The sequence below is a fragment of the Ceratotherium simum genome, chromosome 2 (genome assembly GCF_057802395.1).
Source record: "Ceratotherium simum simum isolate JZ-2026a chromosome 2, ASM5780239v1, whole genome shotgun sequence".
NCBI classification, from domain to species: domain Eukaryota; kingdom Metazoa; phylum Chordata; class Mammalia; order Perissodactyla; family Rhinocerotidae; genus Ceratotherium; species Ceratotherium simum.
The window spans coordinates 99,229,778-99,241,888 of NC_141901.1; positions in this window are offsets into that span (position 1 = coordinate 99,229,778).

The following is a 12,111-nucleotide window of genomic DNA, read 5'->3' on the forward strand; positions in this document are numbered from 1 at the left end:
TGCCAAACATCGAATTTGTCAATGTCCTGACAAAGGCTGGGTTCCACAAAGTTTAACGCACCCCTCCCCTCCCCCCAAGAGAGGAGCTGTAAGAGTTTTGACATTTAAAAAGGCTTTTGTTTTTTTAAGATAATTATTGGAACATTAAGTCCTTCATCTCACTGATTCATCTTATTTCGTTAGCCCAAATTCTTTAAGACCATGTGATCCGGGTATTTCAATGTCAACCTTTTATGCGTTTGTTTTAAGCAACAAACTAGCCATTGGAGGGGGGCGGGGGCGGCGACAACTCTAAAGAGAGGGAGTCTGTCCCTTTAAATGGAAAGCATCACAACCAGGCTAGTGCGTTTTTTTTTTTTTTAATGTGTTTGCTTTGCGTCGGTTAAGTAGCTTAGGACGTTTTGCTGAATAACTGAGTTACAGGAAAATGTGTGCTTAGCTCACTTGATAAAAATGATCCAATCAGAAGTCAGGAGGAATAGGAAGCCACCTGGCAGTTGTCTGATTTTCTTAACTTTCCTTGGTGGTGGTACCTAATTAATTAATAACAGGACCTTGCACAGTTAAATTAGAGCTTAGGGAAACCTCCTGTTTTATTCTGAACTACATTTTTGGCTTTAGGCTTGCACTTCACCACCAGTAACTGATGTGGCATTGCTGACAGATGCGGTGCTGTGGCTGCCCTTGGTGTCAGACAGGCTTTCCTGTTCTGGCCTGCCTCTTACAGATTCAGGCGTTGTCTTGCTCTAGAAAGTCTGTGGCATTTAATCCTGGCCTGCTCCACTGAGCATCCATTTCTACTTGGCATACTACTTTCACCCTAGAAATACACTAGATGGGATGTAGTGGATTCAGTAAGAAGAAAAAAGACTTTCAAGTAACCAAGAAGTTCTAGGCCTAGTTCAGCTGATGCGAGGCTCTGTGAGCTTGAGATGGTTCATAGCACCTGTACAAGAGGACGTGAAGCCATTCTGAGAATGGTGACTGTTTTGCCAAGAGCTAAGAGCCTTTGAAATGCACACGAGTTCTCCTAGATGCCCCGGTCTGAATAGCCCCAGTGCTAAGCCAGCCAGGCCTGGTCAGTAGGGGGTAATAGTGGGTTTTGTGTGCATTGACTCAGCTTAACGTGGGAGGTTAGCACCATTTCCACAGTGACCTTTTAGATGTCCATCTAGTCAACAACGATGTAGTGTAGGCTTTGGAGTCCAACTTAGGTATTAATGTTGGTCCTACTATGTGACTGCAGGCAAATTATTTAACCTCTGTAAGCTTTCAACTCCTCATCTGGAAAATGGGAGATATTCAGATAACATACGTAAATTACCTAGTACATTATGTGTGCTCAATATACGGTAGCTATAACAATAATCTACTCTGTTTAGTATGTACCATGTCCTAGGCAGATTGAATGTTCTAAGAGCTGGGGATACAGAGAATAAGACAGGATCCCTGCCTCCAAGAAGCTCAGTCCAACAGGGAAGACAAGACACAAAGATTAATAATGTAATGTGGTGAGTGCTCTGTCCAGCTTAGGTGGACATGAGGGGCAATAGGAATACAGATGGTAGGATGACCGGTTTTGCCTGGATGTGCAGAGAGAGAGTCATGGAAGGCTCTAAAAGAGAAAATGACATTTGTGTTGGGCCAGAAGTATGCGTTTATCAGATGGACGAGGGAGGGCAGGGCATTCCTGTCCAGGAAAGCACAGTGATGCCAGGATATGCAATGGGCCAGAAAATGGGCTCGCTCCAGCCTGTATCACAGTAACTGGAGATGAAGTTAGAGAGGCAAGCTGAGGCAAAATGGCAGACAGCCTCGTGAGCCCTTTAAACTTCCCCTTGAGGGATTGGGGAGACATCAAAGGTATTTAAGCAAAAGATGTAGAAGTAAGATTTGCAAATTAGAAAGATCATTCTAGCGATGGAGGCAAAGAAACCAGTTAGGAAGAGGTGAGAGAAAGAAGTCCTCACTTAGCACAGCAGGAATGGATGAGCAAGAGAGAAGGACAGAGGAGAGGATGGTGGGGGAGAGGCGAGGAGGCAAGGCAGACCCCACTGACATTAGTTTTCAGGGACTCTGATCAACAGGGACAGTGGAAGAGTGAAGTTGTTCCAGACTCTCCTCAAGTCCCAAGACCCACAAGGTGCATGGGAAGACCTACTATTAGTGCAAGAGGCTCTCCTTACCTACAAATTGCCACTTCTATATCCTTAAATCCAACTTTAAATAATTTAAAAATAATACCAGTGACAATAACAATAGCTCACATGGATCCAGTGTTTACTCTATGTTGTCTCTTTCCACTGGGTGAATTTGTATTCCAGCAACCTCAGCCCCACCATGCTTCGGAAAATCAGCCTCACTGCAAATAGGGTGACTCTGGGTGACCAACCCCATTGAGAGCCTCGTGTTTCCACGTAGGCTGGCTTTATGCCTTGTAAATAGTAGGCTCTTCCAGGAATTCTGCTTTGTTGACCCCAATATAAACTTAATCCTCTTGTAGGGCATTGGTATGGAGACTAGAACACAGAGTCTTACAGTATTAGGAACATAATTCAAAACTCCAATATTTTTCTAATAATAAAGTTTTAATTTGTGAACTAAGTTGAACATTGAACACAGATATATTCCACATCTTCTTGATTTGCCTGGGTAAATCCTAGATCATCCAAAGCACTTTTTAGACTAAGTAATCAACACTGGCAGTTAGAGGACCGACGTAGCAATATAAATGATAAATACTAGAAGCAAATTTAAATCCAGGAATTGATAAGGCTCCCAAATAAGCAAGTTGTGGCAGACTATTGTCCCCCAAATCTGTTCTCTCTCTATTCTTGGACGCACAGATTAACAGTTGAGAGCCTGTATTTTCCAGCCTTCCTTGCAGATAGGCATGACATGTGATTAAGATCTTCTCAATAGAATACGAATTGTCGAGTCCAACTTCCATATCACTTGCTTAAAAGCCATTTGTTACAAACTTGTAGCCTTTCCAAAGGCTGCAATGAAGCCATATTAGAGACCCAACTTCAATTACAAAGACCAGGACAATGCCCTGGGAGACAGGAGAACAGTGTTCTGGAGAGAATCTGGGGTCCCTGAATGACCACGTGGAGCAGAGCTGCCTCTCCAGCCTGGGTCGTATATAAGCACCGTGTTTTGAGGTCTCAGATATAGCAGCCTCATCTTACTTTAACTAATAATCAAGATTATAAAACAATCGCATGGTACCTTTGGATGATCTCCTCTCTAAAATCTTACGGCTTTCCCCCAACTTGGTACAGAATACATTTGATTGTATTATCAGCCTCCTTTTCCAGACCCTCCTCTCTCTCTCTGCTGCCCCCTCATCCAGCCACACTAATGAGTCACTTTTCTCTTTTGATCATCTTCTGAACACACCACACGTGTTCATTCCTCACATGCCTCATTTGGGTGATTTTTTCTGCCCCGAAGTCCCTAAAGTTTTCTCCCTGTTCCACTCATTTGGTTTCAAGAACCAGTTTAACACTACTTCCCACTCCCCCAGGCAGAACTGGTGAGTCCCTTCCGTGTGTTCTCACATCCTACGTGCACCTGCAGGACGGCTCCCATCACGTTGTATATCCATGTTTGTCTACCAGACTGCGAGCTCCTGGAAAGTGCAATGACCTCATTCATCTCGTATCCCCATGAGCAAAGTGCCATCGTAGATCTGCAATCAATGTTTGGTAAACCAATGTGTGAGTGAGGAGATGAGCAGATGGTTACCTCTTCCAGCCTTGCACTCTGGTGGAATGACACATGGACATGGCATTATCACCAGGGGGAAGTTTTAAGTATAAACAGTAGGACATTGAGTTTGCTTTTCACAGGCCTTCCGCACACGCTATCACCTTTAACTTTCCTTCTGAGTACGTAAGTCAGGCATTGTCATCCTCACCAATGAGAAGACTAAGGCTCAGGAAACTGTAGGGAGTTACTCGAGGTGGTTGGCTTAGTGAGTGGTTGAAGAGAATTCAGTTCATTTAGCATTCCCCCCCGAAAGCTCTAGCTATGATGTCTGGCTTAGGAAAGAGTTCAGCCTTCAAAATGTTTAAGGTACCATTTTAATGGTAAGCTGGCTCTAATCATAATCAAAGGTAAACACATGACCCGTCCTTTAAAAAAAAAACAGCTTTATTGAGGTATAATTGCTATACAAAGAACTGCACATATTTAACCTGAACGCCCATGGCGCCATCACCACAGTCAAGGGGATAGACGTGTCCAACACCTCCCAGAGCTTCCCTGTGTCCCCCTCCTTTCTTTGGTAAGGACATTTAACACGAGAGCTATCCTCTTCACAACCCTGCAAAGGCACAGCACTGCACTAGTAACTGTAGGCACCATGTTGTACAGCAGAGATCTAGAACTTACTCATCTAGCCTAGCTGAAACTTCGCACCCATTGAATGACAACTCCCCACTTCCCACTCCCCCCAGACCCATCCTTCTTAGACACACCGAAATAAACTGCACAGGTTCCTGAGGACCAAAGATGATGTCACACAACCAAGCTGCTGGGATGACCAGAGAGAGGAAATCTGTGTCTTGATGAAAGCCAGGGTAGCAAAGTACGAGCTTGTGGTTCATGAAGGAGAAGTCTCCAAGGACCACGTCTTACAGATGATAAACCTGAAACCAGCAGAGCCAAGTAGCTAGTGCATGGCCACACAGCTGGTAAAGAATTAATCCCCAGCCCAGTGCCAGTGCCATTACATCATGCAAAGGGCATGCTGCAGGAATGGGAAAGAAGTGAATAACTGTCTCTGGTATCAAAGTCGAAAAGAAGCCTGGGAAAGAAAGAAACAGTCAGTGAATCTGGTAGGAGAAGGAAACGGTCAATTATCCAAACCGAAGAGAGGCTCTAAAGTCTAGGTGGGTACCTGGAAGATTTACCCAGGCACGTTCAGACACTTAAAGGAAATTTTCAGGAAAAATAAACGAGGATGGGGTGAGAGCAACAGTCTAGAGGTGCGAGCTGATCTGGTTCTCTGTTCTCTGCTCTTCGTGGCCTTCGACAGTTCAGTCTCTCCCTCAGCCTCCCTCTCTGAAAAGTGTAAGCATCATCAGCCCTGCTCACTTCTTAAGATTTTGTGAGGATTCAGTGAAATCATGAATGTGAAACTGTTCAAAAATTTAGGTTTCTGTTCTATGAAGGCCTATCTATACCACCAAGAGTTGTTTATAATGCAGCACAGAATAAAGAATATAGATATTTGGTCATATATATCTTGCCCCTATTCAAAAAGTTTCTGGAGTGGAGGTGTGTGTGTGTGCGTACGTGTATCTATATCTATATCATCTATTTATCTATGTGTCTATCTATATCTATACACACACACACATAGATATATGGACAGAGAGAGAGAAACTATTAAGATAGAAATAAGGTGAAATCAAGGCCAAGATTAGTATCCAAATACAGGCAATGAGATCCTATGTATTTTCTAGGGTTGGCTTGCAATTTTGACTGAGTTTCCTAGTAATCAATTTAAAAGAGAAAAGGTAAAAATTTATGAAATATGCAATATTCATATAAATGTAAAATTCAAATTCAAGTAGAGCTGTTCAAAAGCAACACAGACGTTCTGAGATCTGAAAAAAATTAGCACACAACCTCCCACCACCACCGTCACCACCACTGCCACACATACACAGGGACCAGGGACATCGTGAAGAGGACAGTCTTCACCACGAAGCACTGAACCGTATCCTCAGTCCCTGGATGAGACGCCAGCCAGCATGAGGACAAAGGAGTGCAGAGGATGGCATCTCCTAACGTGACGCTTTCAGGAACTCCTCAACTACAGCTGAGGGCCCTGGGCCGGTGGTCCACTGCTCCCGACTCTGTGAAATTAGCATGTACCCAGTGGACGTCAGGGTCTTCAGGCCCAGAAAATCAGAAAAACAGAGAAAGGAGGGAACCAGCTGACCCTGGGGTTTTTCACACTTACTCTAATAGTCATAAGATCACATCCCACCCCCCAAAAAATAGTATGGAGAGGGAAGAAGTGGGAACCGGAAAGCCCAACTGGCGTGGACACATTGAATACAGGCTCTTCTCCAGCCCCCGTCCTTCAGCTCCCCAGCCTCTCTTGACCTCTCTCTTCCATAAGTGACTCAAAATGGGGTCAGCAAAGGGAACTCCAGCCAAGGACGTTGTAGAATTGGGGTTGTTGTTTTTGTGTTAGATACACAAGCAATAACAAGTAGGTGGTTTGTCTCAAAGCCCAGTTAATAGACTAAGAGTTAGGATTATGAGTCAACCAAAAACATTACAGAAAAAAAAAAAAAAGCCTGTGTGGGGCAGAGTAGGGAGATGGGGGGCAATCTGACCTGTACTGGTAGGTCTCTTATGGAAATTGCAATCTTTTTTTTTTTAATCTTAGTAAAATATACATAACATTTACCATTTTAACTATTTTTAACTGTACAGTTCAATGGCATTAAGTATATTCACACTGTTGTGGAACCATCATCACTATCCTTCTCCAGAACTTTTTCATCATCCCAAACTGAAACTCTGTATCCATTAAACAATAAGCCCCCATTCCCTTTTCCCCCTAACCCCTGGCAACCACCATTTTCCTTTCTGTCTCTGTGAATTTGACTACTCTAGGTACCTCATATAAGTGGAATCATTCAGTATTTGTTTTTTTGTGACTGGTTTATGTCACTTAGCATAATGTCCTCAAGGTTCATCCATGTTGTAGCACGTGCCAGAATTTCCTTCCTATTTCAGGCTGAATAATATTCCACTGCACATATATATACCACGTTTTGCTTGTCCATTCATTCATTGATGGAAACTTGGGTTGCTTCCACCTTTCGGGTATTGTGAATAATGCTGCCGTGAACGTGGTGCTTAAATATCTGTCTGAGTCCCTGCTTTCAGTGCTTGTGGGTATATACTGAGAAGGAGAATTGCAGAATCATATGGCAATTCTACTTTTAACTTTTTGAGGAGGAAATAGCAATCTTAGTTCATCTTTGGAGAAAAAATTGAACAAATTGTTTAATGGCTTGTTTCATTTATGGAGTTGATTTCATGAACATCAGGGATCTTGATTCTAGTGTCAGTTCTCCTATTAACTGTGTGATCTTTGAAAGCCTCTCAAATCATCAGGACCACTCTCAGTTTCCTCATCTGAAAAATGATATCTTGAACTAGTTGATATCCACGGTCCTTTGCAATTCTAAAGGTCTATAATTCTGCATATTTCTTTTGGTATGTGGGTTCATCCATTCATTTTGAAAATGCTTTTTGAATGCCAGAGCAGGGTTTTTTTGCAAGGATAAATAAGAGTTTTCCAGAGGGGATGGGAACGTGGAGGAGGGATGCTGGGGTGACAGTGGAAAGAACTAGAGTGGACTGCAAACTAGTGGGAAAGCAGGTTCCAAGATGGGGCTGAGGGGTGAATACGGGCCAGAACCCTCCAGGCCTAGTGACCAACTTGTAAGATCTTTGGACTCAATCCTGACTTTAATGGGGAGCCATTGAAAGCCTTTAAAAAGGTGGTAAGGAAATCAGTGTTTGTTCAGAAAAATCATCCTGAGAACCATGTGGAGAATCGATTACAGGGTTCGGAACAGGTTTCTCATCCTTTCTCTACTCCATTATCTCATTTCTTTTTTTTGCTTTGAAAGTGGGGAAATTAGTCAAGGTGTCCCAGAGCTAACCTGGGCGAAAAGACATTTAGATCAAACTTACTTCATCTTGGTAAAGAATACTGGACTGTACTTCTCCTTACAATGAAAAGTATTCAGCCACCATTTTCCCTAAACTGTGAAAACGACCCACCAATGGTTAGTGATGCATTAATGTCTTCAGGTCATTAGTTCATCATTTAATATTTTAAGACTATGACATTAGAGCAATTTACAAAAAAGTTCTGATAGAAGATTATTATCCTTTTATCCACAGATTAAATATCATATATTAATATAATACCTTATATTTTATGAGAAAACTTAAGAAAAGTCATATTTGGCTAAGTGGAGTTTTTCCTTAATTGGAATATGTCTTATTTCCTTTACTATGGAGGTGCTGAGTTGTGCTACTTCAGCAGATTGTGTACCTATGACAACAGTGACTGATCCCTGAAGGCCGTTATTTTTAATGGGTGAAGAAAAGAAGTCGGTTTCTGTCTTAGATCACATGAATGCAGAAATGAGTCGTTTGGAAAAATACTCTGTTTTAACATGCAAGAATAATGCCTTGGTTCACTGCAGATATTAAGATTCATTCAATCACTAATGCCTTGTTCAGTAAAATAAGGATGGAAAGAATGGCATTTACCTTCAATAAATTTTGGCACTTTGGTGTAGTTTTTGTGTGTATCAAGGAAAGAAAATCAAAATGAGAGCAAAGAGAACCAATTATAAAGAGTGCTTTAGTTTGGCGAGGGTGATTGAAATGGCCAGTTTGTTCCAAGCAGGGCCAGGCTGAGAGCTGAAAAATTAAAGTTTGTAAGGTACTTGGTATGTTTCTGGTATATTGAAAAAAGAAATGCTTTTTCAAGAAAGAGGCCAAAGAATGGGAAGTGTTTCTGGTTTTAACATTATTCCTATTAGTTTGCTAGTCCTCCCAAAAGCTATAAAATAGACAATAAATCAAACATATTTTAATTTGTCATGAGATAGCAGATAGAAACAAAAGTTTCCCAACTGGCCTTCTGCCAAAGTATTTCTACTAGCTCTGTTTCCAAAATTTACAATCACTATCAAAATTAAGAAAAAATTGAGCTATCAAATAAATTCAAGTCTGGAAAACATTTACTGAAGGCTGTTGCAGCCAGGCACTACATTACGTTCTAGGGACACAGGACAAGTAAGTGTGATCTGGTCTTCAGAGAGGCAAGTGACTCCAAGCAAGTCTGGGTTACCATATTTGCCAGAAGGCCAGAACAGAATAGCCTTCTCCAGGTTGGTACAAAGATGTGATGCATGACATTGTACCAAATAGCAAGGCACATCCAACTTCACTGCTCTCTCTCCAAATCCAGTGCCTTATATTGGTAGGATGGACTCTTGAAAGTCTCTATTTGAACACCAAATGGCAGTAAATCCTTTGTTATTATTGACAGTATAATAATATTTGAATACAATTCTGAAAATATAATATGTATGATACTTACTTCAAAGTATGTGGGAAAAAATAGCCATTAGTGTTCAATTTAATTTCCCAAAGTCAGAATTTGAGAAGACAATTGAATTTTATGCTACAGATCATTGAAAGAAAGACTCATTGCAATATCAATCTCAGATGTCATTTAAAATACTATTTGATTGATTGATTTATTTTTTTGTGGCATGACCAGGAGAGGTTTTATCAGTAGATAATAACAGACATCTGTTATTTCCCAAGCTATATGTTCATAATTGGAAAGGCAATGAAAACTTACAAAACTCGTCCTCTCATTTCTTCTTTTTCTTTTGTAAATTTGAATGTAAATAATGACTCAAACCTATAGTTTTACACGTGACTGCATTGTTTTGACATTGTTACTTGATCATTCCAGTTGTCTCCATTTGCTCAAGTCCTTTGCTTTAATATTTTAAGAAATGTTTCACATAGCGTGACTTAGTATTTCTCTTAATGAGTATGTGAGGTACAATAGTGACAGATTTCCATGGACTATAGATAACATAACTGAATTAACTGTGAAGTGCCAAATAAAAACCCCCTCCATTTTCACAGTTTGTGACGTGAAAGCTGAACGAAACTATCCTAAATTGAAAATTAAAAAGCACTTTACTGACAGAGTAATCTCAATATGAGAAAATCTGAAGTCTTTTACTATCGTATTTTATGTTATTTGAAAAATAAAAACATGATCAATTAACTAAGAAAACACCATAATTCATGTTTATAGTATTCAAATATTAATATCGTCAAATGAAATGCCTGTTCACTTTAGTTCTAAAGCAGCAACACATTAAAATTTTACTAAACTTTTCCTATCATAAGAAAGTTTAGTATATGATTTTTTTCCCCTTAAAAAGTTTTGTTACCCCCAAAAGTTTTAAAAAGATAACTCTCTTGTCTGAGAAGGGTCCCTATAAATGGCCAATCATGGTTATACAGAAGATATCACAAAAAGTATTAATTCAGATAAACTTTAGGGAGCATTTCCCAAGTTTAGAGGCTGCCTAATGGCCAACAAAGACTTCTTTGTTAGTTTTCATATGGTCGTATGTGAATTAATACATTTTGGTATACCACTTTTATAGTTAGAATTCAGATTCACGCCCAGCTCTGAGGCCCTGGAATCTGGGTTTTTAAGAGCAAAGGACGGGGAGGTGTTGCTGCTGGGATAGTGTTGGTAGGCCGCTTTTCTGTGGACGGAGATGTTAACCTGCTTTCACTCGTCTCTACTCCAATGACTGAATTAAAACAGCCGTCTATCTCCAACGTGGAAACTGTGCGCTGTCTACACATCACAGGCTGTGAAGCCCAAAGGCAGGACCAACTTAGTAAGTTTTCAATGTTGGAGCAAATGGGGTGGTTGGTTTTGAATTCATTTACACTCATTTTTACTACTTGAGACAAGCTCATTAAAAAGCTGTATTTCAACTATGTTACATGCTCACATTTAACTGAGCTGGATTTTCACTGCACTGCTGCATCTGGCTTTTTAATTTGCCTTGAACAGACTTTATCAGGGAAAGTCAAGTCCTTGGCTTGGCATCTTCCTTCCCAGTCTAAGGAAAATGGGGTCCTTTTCCACCGCAACCCTGGTCCCTGCAGGCTGGGATGATTGCTGATGAAGAGGGAGACTGCAGAACCCACTCCAAGGACTGAATCACGCTCCCTTTCAACAGGGCAGCTGCTTATCTGCAATCCGCTCTGCACTTAGACCCTTTAAAGCTACAAACAAACTTTGGGAAAGTTACAACACTGTAAACAAAGACACGTTGCTTAAATTATTATTATGCAACACTGTGTCATTACTCACACATTGACACTGCAATTATCTTCACAATTTGGCAAATACCGCTATAGCTTTGCAGACAGCCCCGGGAGAAGTAAAAATCTAGGATAAATATGTCAATGCCACCTTTATGAATAGAAAAGTTTTCCCATCCCCTTAGAAAAACACTCAGGTTTATCCTGCAAACAAAGTGGGACGCCAAAGCTGTCTCCCAAGTCTTTGGAATTCCACATTTTAAATATATATTATCAGTTTGGTATGATCCGTATGCTCGGCTATAGAGAAGAGAACAATAATGAATATGTGAAAGTGAAATTCTGGATGTGCTTTTTTTAAACTCGAAGGCATCAATACACATCTGGTGATTAATTTGTTAATTAGCCATCTCCCTCAAATAAAAAACAAGGCGTGTGTACCAGCGGGCGTGTCTGCCCAGGTGACTCCACAGTCGGGGGACGGAGCTGCCCCCACCCCAGCCCCGTTGTTCAACCCGGCATCGCGTGGTGTTTACGCAGAAGACAAATCAAACACGTTCCAGACAGGTTTTTATTAAAAACTTGAAAGCAGATAAACAGGATCAGTTTGTAAGAAGAAAAAAGAAATTGGTGACTATTTGTCCGAGGAAAAAAGCGAGAGTGAGGACAAACGACGCGCACAAGTGCCAGAACCATCCTTCTCCCCGGGCCGCGCGGGCCGCCAGCAGGAGGATGGGGGAGGGAGGCGGGAGGAGGGTGAGGGAGAGTGGAAGATGGGGGAGGGAAAGGGGAGGATGCGGGGAGGAAGGAGGATGGGGGGGAAGGGGGAGGAGGGTGAGGGAGTGAAGGGGGAGGGAACCCGGGTTAAAGCCGCGTCACCCGTCCGGAAAGGTCTGGCCTCCCCAGGTTCAGCAAGCGGAGGTGGCCATTTTCATTTTTTTTAAGAGCGTAAAAGGAAAATAAAACAGAAAAGGTCTATCTCCCTTCCTGACCAACTGCTCGGCTCCTCCCTCCAAAGAAAAAATAATTTTAAAAATCTTGGTTACAAAACCCAGTCCACATGCATCCAGCGAGGCCTCTGCAGTCAGCTCCACTAGGCGAGGAGGGCTGCTCTGACCCGCCGCGGTCTGGTGGGCCGATCCGCCCTCGCCCCCGCCCCCGCCCCCGCCCCCCAGCCCC